Here is a 10,195-nt window from a genome sequence, read left to right on the forward strand (position 1 = left end):
AAGCAACAATATCACAGCGATTACAGAAATGAAAGAAACAGAATTTAAGTTACTTTAATTCTGTCATCCTGTGAATGCCAGGAGAAATGACAAAAGATGCTGGTCTTATGCTGCCAGCAAAAGTCAAAAGAGCAATGTATAAATACCTTGATCATTATCACTAAGAACTGGACATCTGATCTAAAGCAATGGGTAGAATAACATTAGTACTTGCTAATATTCAGACATGAATGCTGATGTTTTTATTGAAACATAACTGTACATATTTATTGGGTACATGTGATATTTTGATACATGCATACAATGTATAATGATCCAATTAGGGTATTTAAGATATCCATTACCTCAAAAATGTATCATTTCTTTATGTTGGAACTATTTCACATCTTTTCTTCTAGCAATTTAAAAATATACAATAAATTATTACCAACTATAGTCACCCTACAGAGATATTGAACACTAGGACTTATTCCTTCTATCTAACTCTATGTTTGTACTCATTAACCAACCTCTCTTCATTCCCCTGAACATCCCTTCCCAACTTCTGGCAACCGTCATTCCACCCTCTACCTCCATGAGCTCAACTTTTTTAGCTTCCACAGATGAGTGAGAACATGAAATATTTGTCTTTCTGTGCCTGGCTTATCTCACTTAGTATGTTGACCTCCAGTTCCATCCATGTGGCTGCAGATGACGGGATTTCATTCCTTTTTATGGCTGAACAGCATTTCATTGTGTATCTACACCACATTTTCTTTATCTATCTATTCATCAATGAATGCTTAGGGTGATTCCTGAATAGTGCACATGGGGTGCCGGTATCGTTTTGATACACTTACTTTTGGATTTGCCTTCGTTTGAATACCTACCCAGTAGTGGGAATGCTGGATTGTATGGTAGTACTATTTTTAGTTTTTTGAGAAAACTCTATACTGTTTTCCATAGTGACTATACTAATTTACATTTCTACCCACAGTGTATAAGAGTTCCCTTTTCTCTGCATCCTCATCTGTATTTGTTATTTTTTGTCTTTTTTTTTTTTTTTTTATAATAGCCATTCTAACTGAGGTGAGATGATTTCTCATTGTGGTTTTGATTTGGATTTCCCTGATGATTAGTGATGTTGAACATTTTTTCAAATACCTGTTGACCATTTGTATGTCTTCCTTTGAGAAATGTCTGCTCGGGTCTTTTGCCCATTTTTAATGGGATTATTTGGTTGGGGGAGAGGTTGCTGTTAAGTTGTTTGTAACTCTGATTTTTGTAGGAAAAAACTTTGGAGCTTTTAACTAAAAATAATAAACGCATATAATGACTGCACTTGTGTTTTTGTTTAGCTTGTGGACAAAGACTTACAGATCAGTGCAAAAACTAAATCCTCTTTTGCAACCCAAAATTCATTGTTCAGTATGAGTTTTGATACATACAAGAAGGGATATTATGATTTAATTATCATTATGATATTATCACATAAAATGAATTTTCTACTTTTCTTAAGAAATGTATTAACTGTGTCAGCATTTGAAAGCTACTAGACTCACTTCCTAAGACATGAAAACATGGATGGCGTTGTAATTTCTGGAAATTCTTGTGAAATGAGATTTTTGTGATTCTCTGCCAAACCTATCCTTATGTTTAAAACTTTTTCTATTTATTCGTATGTTACTTCATATGAAATCAATTTTTTAAAATTAAAATTAATCAAAAGTATGAGCAAAGATAGAGTGGTACACCTTGTTATATTGACTATTGAGTATAAATATGCAAAGCTTAATTTTTTTTTACCAGAAACATTAGCAAAGGGGAGCAAAGATTAATTTTGATGAAATTATTTACAAGTTTGCTATAGTTACAGCCTGAAAATGAAAACTGTGATATATTGTTATCACTCATTACTGGAACAGACCAATATGCAAGTCTAAATCTATTTTTCTTTTTTCCAAAAAAAAGTAAGAAAAGTGTTATTTCATCACTTTTCCCTTTATTATACTGTAATATGTATTTTGTATCTTATTATTTATATATTATTAATATGACTGTATATACACAGTTTAATACATTTTTTTCACTGTTTGCATTTCTTTCCTGGCGTCATCATCATGAATATTAACTGTATTTCATGATTATTATTGAAAATAACTTTGTTGGGGGCTGGTGTTACAAAATTATTCACTCCACGTATCTAATATGCCAGACATCTCACTACTTGGCTGATCCAGGGTACATGATCGACTAAACTGAGGCCCCTCAACTCCCTCCCCAGGAAGGTGGAGCATAGCTCTGAGCAGCTGGGGGCCTGACTCAATGGAAGCTGAGTCGTGTGATCGGCAGCACCATGGGGGCCGTGAACTCCCACCACGGAGGCCCTAGAGCCGCCCTGCTCTGACCTTCCCACAACGCCCTTAGGTTGTGAGATCCCTCAAAATCATTCCAGTGAACCTCCCTTCTGCCCCTTTTGCCTTTAGAACCAGGATCCGTTTCTACTACTCGAAGAGCTATTTTTCCACAAGGAAGGACCTACTGGTAGAGGAGGAAGAGTGGCACGGGAAGGGTGCAGCCGGGAAAGACCTCTGCCAGCCAAAGCATCTGAAATGCGAGCACCCACCCATGCTCCGCTGCTCACTCTGGCAGGACGACCCACAGAGACTCCTGCCACCACAGAGTGGGGTGTGCGAGTGGGACCCAGGGAGGGACAGGAGTAGAAACATGCCTGAAGGGGAGGCTGCCTGTGCACCGGGAGCCCCGCACTTCCCTCCCCCGGGGAAGCCTCCTAGCCAGGCTCTTTTTCCAGCCATCTAAAGATGTGGGTTGTGCCCTGCTGAAGAAGTGACATCAGCCCCTAGGTGGCCACTAACACTCGCAAACATCTGATATCCATGTTAGATATAAGCTGTGGGCATCCATAGAACGGTCTACCCGGCCTGCTTTCAGCCCCACAAGTAAGGCAAGAGTGTCCTGATCCTTGCATACCCCCACTCCACTGACTTCAGCTAACTAATCCAGGGATGGTCTCTGACTCACGCTGAATCAATGAACTTCTTCCCCAGGAATTTCTAACTGGGCCTGGAGAAAATCAAGGTCAGACTCCCTCTCATAGGGGAAGCTATGGCCAGTCATGTTACCACTAAGCTGGATTGCAGTCACGAAGAGACAGGCAGAGATCAACAGAACAAAATAATAGGTGGCATCTGAGTCTCTTGTTCTAGCCACATCCTCGAACCTTGGTTGTTCTACATGTCTTAGGATTCTTAGAAGAATAAATTCCTTGTTTTGCTTATTGAGATGCGGTGCTGGTATTTGCAATCGAAGTTACACAGATTGTGTGAACCTTAAATGTGCCGGGCTACTTTTTGAAAACAAGAACAAAATTGAGAGATCAGAAAGCATGCGCAGTCACCACACCAATCCACCTGCCAGCTGTGACTTGTGATTGTCATACCTGGCAGTTGCATACTTGAGACTGTGCTGTGTCTGGTTTCACTGCGCTGTCTGCACTTGGGGGACCAACCAGCCGTGGGCAGGAAGCACCTCCAGGAGGGCTGTGGCGGTCGTGCCCACCCGCAGCTCCCACGACAGTTCATTCTCAGGATGGGGTCCAGCTGCCTGGCCCTGCTTATCTAAAGACCCCATATACCCCACTGTTGCTTCAAGCTGGATTTATTCTCTCCATGCCTTACCCCTCAGGGCTTACCTCTCACACGGAGGAAACCCTCTTCTCTATCCTGATTTAGTGGGAAGAGAGACCATCAGCCTTCAGGGAGCTGTCTCGTGGGGTCCAGAGGAGACGAAGAAAGGAACTGATCTTTCCCTGCACCTGTGATGTGCCTGACACTTTTATGTAAGCCGTCCCATGTAATCCTGACCATAACCATGTGAGTCAGGTGTTGTTATCCTCATTTCACATGAGAGCTCAGCCAGAGTGTTATTCCTCTTGTGTCTGCAAATAGCACACGTCCTTGGCAGCCACCGTTCTCTTCCCCACCCATTTTTCAGCCTTGTTTTCCACACAAGCAGCAGCACAGTTAGAAAGGCAGCTACTGCTGACTCCTGAATGTTACATGCCAGGGCAAGTCTCTATTTTCATACCAAACCTGGTTTCCTGGTGGGCACACAAATTGTTGCCTGCTAAAATAGCAACTCCGGCAAAAATGTCTCCAATCTGCTTAGATGTGCATCAAATTAGGAGCTGGCCTTGCAGTTAAACCAACTGACTGTTTCTAATGACCTGGAAACAAAGCTCCCTTTAAAGCTACCAACTGTTGGCCTAGAATAATCAGCACTGCTAGAAACATGGGGCCCAAAAGCAAAGCCTCCTGATGTCTTTGGTTTATTTCAGCTCCACCCTTCTCCGTCACTATTCCTTACTCTCTTCCAGCCCCTGCAGGCCAGGACAAGACTGCCTTCATGCATACACTGCACGCACCGACAGTCATAGATGGTGTCAGCCGTGCGCAGGCTTGGGGGCATGGTCTCTGCCTTCAGGAAGAGGAGACGCCCGACTCCCGGCTGTCTCTCTTACATGGCCCGTGCTCTCTCTATGCCCTCAGCCTTTAGCCCATCAAGACCAGAGTCACAATATCAGTTTCCATAGGCACCTTCAACAAAAGTTGATAGCGCTGTCATAGGGGATCCGGCAGGTCACAATAAAAATGGTTGACATTTCCTCAAACGTGATGGGCTGTCTCAAAACTTCTGTGGCTGCTGTTCCATCTGGCTCAACACCCTCCCTCCCTGGGTTCTCCATGCAGCTCACTCTTCACCTCCCTTCGGTCTTTCCTGGAGGGCCATCTTCTCAGTGAGGCCTCCCTAACGACCCAAGTTTAACTGCACCCAAGCACTGTGCCCTCACCTTCCTGCTTCGTCTTTTCCTGCAGCATTTACCATGATGTTTACTATATAGTCTGTCTCTCCCATGCCTCCACCAGGCTATAGGGGCCATAAGGTCAGAGATTTGTCTGTTTTGTTCCCTCATGCCTCCCCTGTCCCTAATATGGCCTGGCTTACAGTAGGTGTCCAAATAAATATTCATTGTATACCGTAAACACTTGGATGTGTTAATCCTCACGACAAACCTGTTAGATAGGCACCATGATGATGATGATAAAGATTCTGATGCTGCCCATCTTACAGATGAAGCTGGAGTACAGAGACGTCAAGGTGCACAGCTAGTAACACGGAGCTTCCTGAACGTGGACCCGTAAGGTCTGGCCTCACACCACATTGGCAATCACTGCACTGCTTCTCACACTCTGTACAATGTGGCAGAGTCTGGTGGGAACTGTGACAATTGGAAAATGCGTACCCTGCCTATAAATATTCTGTTTTTTAAAGATCCTGTTCTGAATAAAAAGAAAAAAAAAATCTGCTTGCCTTATTTAGCCCTCAGGCCACAAGTCAGATGGGGATTAACTTAAAGTAGGCATTCTTGACAAAAATAAGATTTTATTGGGTTGGGAAAGAAGAGAGATTTAAAGAAAGATCACCCAATCAACCTCAGGTGTTGAGGAATCCATAGGTATTTTTTGCTTGACGATTTTCCCTTTGTGGCAAGAAGGTCCATGCTAAGGAAGGGTCCCAGGAGAGCCACTTGAACAGTAATCTTGTGGGACCCTCTAGATCTTTTAGCAACGGAAGCAGTTGGAAGAACATGAAAGAATCTTCCTGGAGAGTTGATTGCAAGGGCCATCCAAATAACAGGTAGGCTGTGGATTGCCACAGGTTGATATGGGGCAGCAGCAGCTTCAGAGAAGAAGGACCCAACCACAGAGCCATGGACGTGTACATTGCCCTGGCATCTTCCATGGCATTAAGGAAGGACACACATCTCACTGTGTGTCTTCCTAGACCTCCCAGAAATGATCCATTTCTTTGGTGGTTGGGTAGTTTATGATGAAGACACCACGACATCCCAGCTTGCTTCAGCCCCCAGCCATCGCACACCAATTGTCAGTTCAGGAATTATAGTGTCAGCCAAAGCCTCCAGCAACGCCTTCAAACAAGGTGACTCTGAAGCCACAAATATTTGATGAAAGCCACAGGCTACATTAATATCATGACCCACACTGTAGGAAAGATGAAAGAGAACCATTTCTCTTTTGTGGGGCAGCTGCAGCCAAATAATAACTGGCCCCATCTCTCCATGCAACTGAAAATGGCTAGATGCTATCCATTCCTTCATCAGCCACTCCTTAGCCACGGACTGAGCACCTCGCGTGTGCCAGCACTGTGCTGTGGAGTGGCACAAACAGGCATGAGGCAGGGATGTCCCCACACAGGGAGATCAGCACTGCGTCACATGTGCGGCTGGAAGCTGTTAGAATGCAGGGGAGGCAGCCGCACCCTTTCTGAGGTATGCTGTTTACTGGGGCGAGAAAGAAGCAAATCAGAGCCAAGTTGGGTAGGGCTGTGTGAAGGAAGGGAGTCCCCGAGGGGGTGGCAGGTGGACAGGTTGGAGCAGACAGTTCCTCCCAAAACAGGAAGGACCATCAAGTCATCAGTGTCCAGCCCTGGCTGCCCCACAGGCAGGAAGTGCCCTAGACCCCAAAAGTGCTTCAGTAGAGTCCCGTTCTTCACCCACCCAGGCTGGGATAGGAGTCCTGTCTTGGGTGACGTCCAAGTGAACCTCCTTCTGCCTGTGAAGTTTCATCAATTCCATGGAACAACAGAAGAACTTGCCTTCACCAAACTCTGCATCTCACTGAGCCTCTACATCTGCAAGTGGGTACCACCAGTTTCTCTGCACACCGTGGTTAAGATCTTGCCTGGGTCCTCAATCAGACATGCTTGGGTTAAGATTCACTTCCGGGCTGTATGGACCTCGCAGAATTTACTGCCTCTCCTGGAGTCTTTGTTCCCTTGTCAGTAAAATGGAGTGGTGTCTAACTCAGGGGATTACTGGAAGGATGAACTGAGGACAGGCAAGTGGAAAACTACACGCATTGTGTTAGCACAGAGTATTCGATTAGATGTTCCACCAAGAAATGGCATGGAAAGGTGCTTTGCAAGCTAGATTGAACAGTGCAATTTATTTATTCTGATTTTTGTTACATGTAAGCTCCACAAGAGCAGGGTTTTTGTCTGTTTTGGCCATAGTTATACCCCAGAGCCTAGGACAGTGAGTGGCATATACTAGGCACGCAGTAATATCTGTGGAATGGATGAATGAATGCTAGCCAGCCCAGGAAGAGGTATACAACCTGAGAACTCAGCAGGCAGAAAACGCACTCCTCCTTAATCCGGCTAGGGCTGGAGGCAGCTGCTGCTCCACATGGAGCAGCCCCCAGCCCCCAAAAGCCTGACAGCTTGTGGGGTGAGAGTGTAACCCTGGCTACCTCTCTGGAGCTCAGTTCTCCCCATCCCCCCTAAGACCTAACACTTCCAGAACTCTCTCTAGCCCAGCTACAGGCTGGCTGACACGTGCACATCCCTGCTACATCTGAGCTGGTCCAGGCACCTCCTCCAGGTCAGGGCTATTTTGGATCTGAGGGTGTCAGGACATAAAAGGACCAGTCTTGGAAGTTGTGGCTGAGACATGGGCAGAAAGTCCTGGATTCTCTCCCCACGTCTAAGCTGGAGCCTGAAATAGCGGAACGATCTCAGAATAGCTTCTGGCTTCACCACAGATCCAGGCTGGAGCATAATCCACACCAGAGAGGGGCCAAATACGCAGCTTGCACAGGCAGCTCAGGGCATGGGAAAGTCCTTTGGGGTGGGAAAATAGGAATCACAGTATGAAACCTAGGACTGTCCTTGTTCAGGGAAGAGTGGCAGCATCTTCCGAGGCTCCAGTGGTAGGGCCAATGACGGTGACTGGTATAGGCAAGGTCATGGAGCCAGCAGTGTGGCCACAGCTAGTTGTGGTTAGCCCTGGAGAGCCCTGGAGAGGAAGCTTGTAAACATCCAGGGGGGTTCAAAAGTATTTGACTCAACAAGGATGTGACCTGCCATTGCCCTGAGAAGGGAATCAGGGCCTTATAATCATCAAAAGCCTCATGTGCCCGGCATGGGGTTGTGCATCTTAAAGACCTTATCCTCTTCTGTTCTCACCAGAAGTCTGAGCAAAGGCATTACTACTCTCACCTTGCAGGTAACAGCACTGAGGCTCACAAGCATTAAGAAACTTGGCTTAATAAGTAAGTGGTCTGTAGAACTGGGATTTGAATGCTGGTCTGTGTGATTCCAAGCAGCATTTTAGCAGGGCCTTCATGAAAGGGTAGAATTTGGATATCTTGAGAGGAGACATGGTAGTGAAAAGGCTGTGATTCCAGCCCTTCGGTATTTGAAAAGAGCCTCCTGAAGCCACTGTGAATGCTGGTGACGTTACCAGGGCCCAGGCCAACAGTTTAACATGGGCAGAGATGAGGGCTGGAGAACGCTGAGCTCTCCAGATGGCCTTGCAGTCCGAACCCTACTCCTGGGGCAGGCACCCCATCTCCAGCTTCGGAGGGAGCCTGTGGGGCAGCGCAGCTCCTGTGGGCCCACTCCACTTGCTGCTTCTGCCTTGGGAGTCCCAATCACTTACCAGCAGGTGCTACATCTCCCTCCCAAGGTCCGGGACTCTTCCTCGGGGACAGACACTGTGCTGCTTTTCAGCAATAGCCATGGTACCTGTAGAAGTGGTTGTGGGAGGCAAAGAAGGAGGAGCATGTGAGAGAAAGAACTCAGGCTTAACCAAGACCTAGATTGCCCCACACACATTCTCATCCTGTTGCCCAAGCCCCTCAGCCCAGCCAATATGTGAACGTTCCCTGTTGCTACGCTCTCTCCCCTTCCGGTCTTAGACACTGGCATGCCTCTAGAACTGCGCTGGGTAGGTAGACACCGGGGGCTGTGTGGTCAAGGAGGAGGCCACCACCAGGGAGCAGTGTGGAGCAAAATCCCCATCTGCCATCTCACGAAAAGCTTTTCTTTTCCGCCTCCAAAGTCCCGGGACAAAACAGCTGCAACATATTCCAGGGGATCCACGAACTTTTCATGCAGAATCTTTATATTCATTGTTTTCATTACTATGCTAAGTTAAGCATTATCTGAATCATCCAGATGATATCTGACAATTAAGGACTGCACCTCAAACCTGTCCTTGGCATTTGGCAGTAAGCAGCAGCACTTCCATTGGCATGAACAACTGAGTAAAAGCACAGGGCCAGGTGCAGTATGGAAATAATGAGCTTGCTCCACGTGAGGGCCACGTGGTATGACTGTACCGCACTTTTGTGGTTATTCAAGTGGAGCTGACTGGTACCTGGTGCACGGCAAGCCGGATGCTGAAGAACTTGAACCCTGGCGGTCATTTTATGAGCGGCAATCATCTTCCAGCAAAGCCACCTCCTTCATTAAGTTAGATTAGAGACACATTTAACTTTATTGTTGTGATCGTTTGATGATATTTAATCTGTACATTTATTTTAGTCTTAGAGTTGTATAGTTTAGGAAGTTATACCTAGTTTTATATATGTACATATTTAAGTAACATCATAAAACTAACTTAAGCCAACACTGATGGCCTGTGAGCATTTTTTTCTTGTAACTTAGGTTCCAGCTGTGATCATCCTGAAGCCTGGGTAAGGCACCCACAGCATTTAGAGAAGGGAATGGAGGAGAAGGAAGGGCGGGGTGTGAAGGGCAAATTCGTGTTCCCCTTTGGAGAGGTGGAAGCGGAGGACACCATGGGAAGGAGTCTGGACTTGGAGCCAGGAGGAGCGGGTCTCGTTTGGGTTTGGCCGTTTTGTAGCTGCCATGTCACTTCTCTGGTCCGTGGCTTCCTTTGCATGCCTGCTTCTGCTTCCACAGTTCAGCTGCAAACTGCTTAGCAGCCTTCCTGTCACCCTTGCACCTCAATTTATCTGCTCCCCTGAGCTGGAGGGGTCAGGGGCTGGTGGGGGGTGAGAAGGTGTTCTAATCAAGAAATAGCCTTGGCCTGCACAGTCCTGCCCAAGGTGTCTGGCTGGGGCCAGCCCTCAGCACGCTCCTCCAATTAAGTTGTTGGTCACTCTCCAGCGAGTCCATTAATAGACACCAGGGGCAATTAAGCAGCAACCCATGGCAGGCCCTTACTGGAAACAGGCCAGGCTAACTGATGCTTGCTTGGATTTTCGTTCCTTATCCGCACGCACAATCTACATAGATCAGTCAGACCAGAGATTCCGCAATCTGGGGTTATAAATAAGAGAACCTACTTCTTTTCAGTGGGGAGAAT

The 10,195-nt window shown here is 46.3% G+C and overlaps 1 non-coding gene across 1 annotated transcript; it reads left to right on the forward strand.

Annotated features, from left to right (window-relative positions):
- Positions 1–1,316: 1,316 nt before the first annotated feature.
- Positions 1,317–1,440, forward strand: LOC116531243. Its single transcript, XR_004260331.1, has one exon. It is a non-coding gene; the product is annotated as a small nucleolar RNA SNORA40 (small nucleolar RNA).
- Positions 1,441–10,195: the final 8,755 nt, after the last annotated feature.

This window comes from Sapajus apella, unplaced genomic scaffold (assembly GCF_009761245.1).
Source record: "Sapajus apella isolate SASKATOON/1434 unplaced genomic scaffold, GSC_monkey_1.0 scaffold69, whole genome shotgun sequence".
Classification (NCBI taxonomy): domain Eukaryota; kingdom Metazoa; phylum Chordata; class Mammalia; order Primates; family Cebidae; genus Sapajus; species Sapajus apella.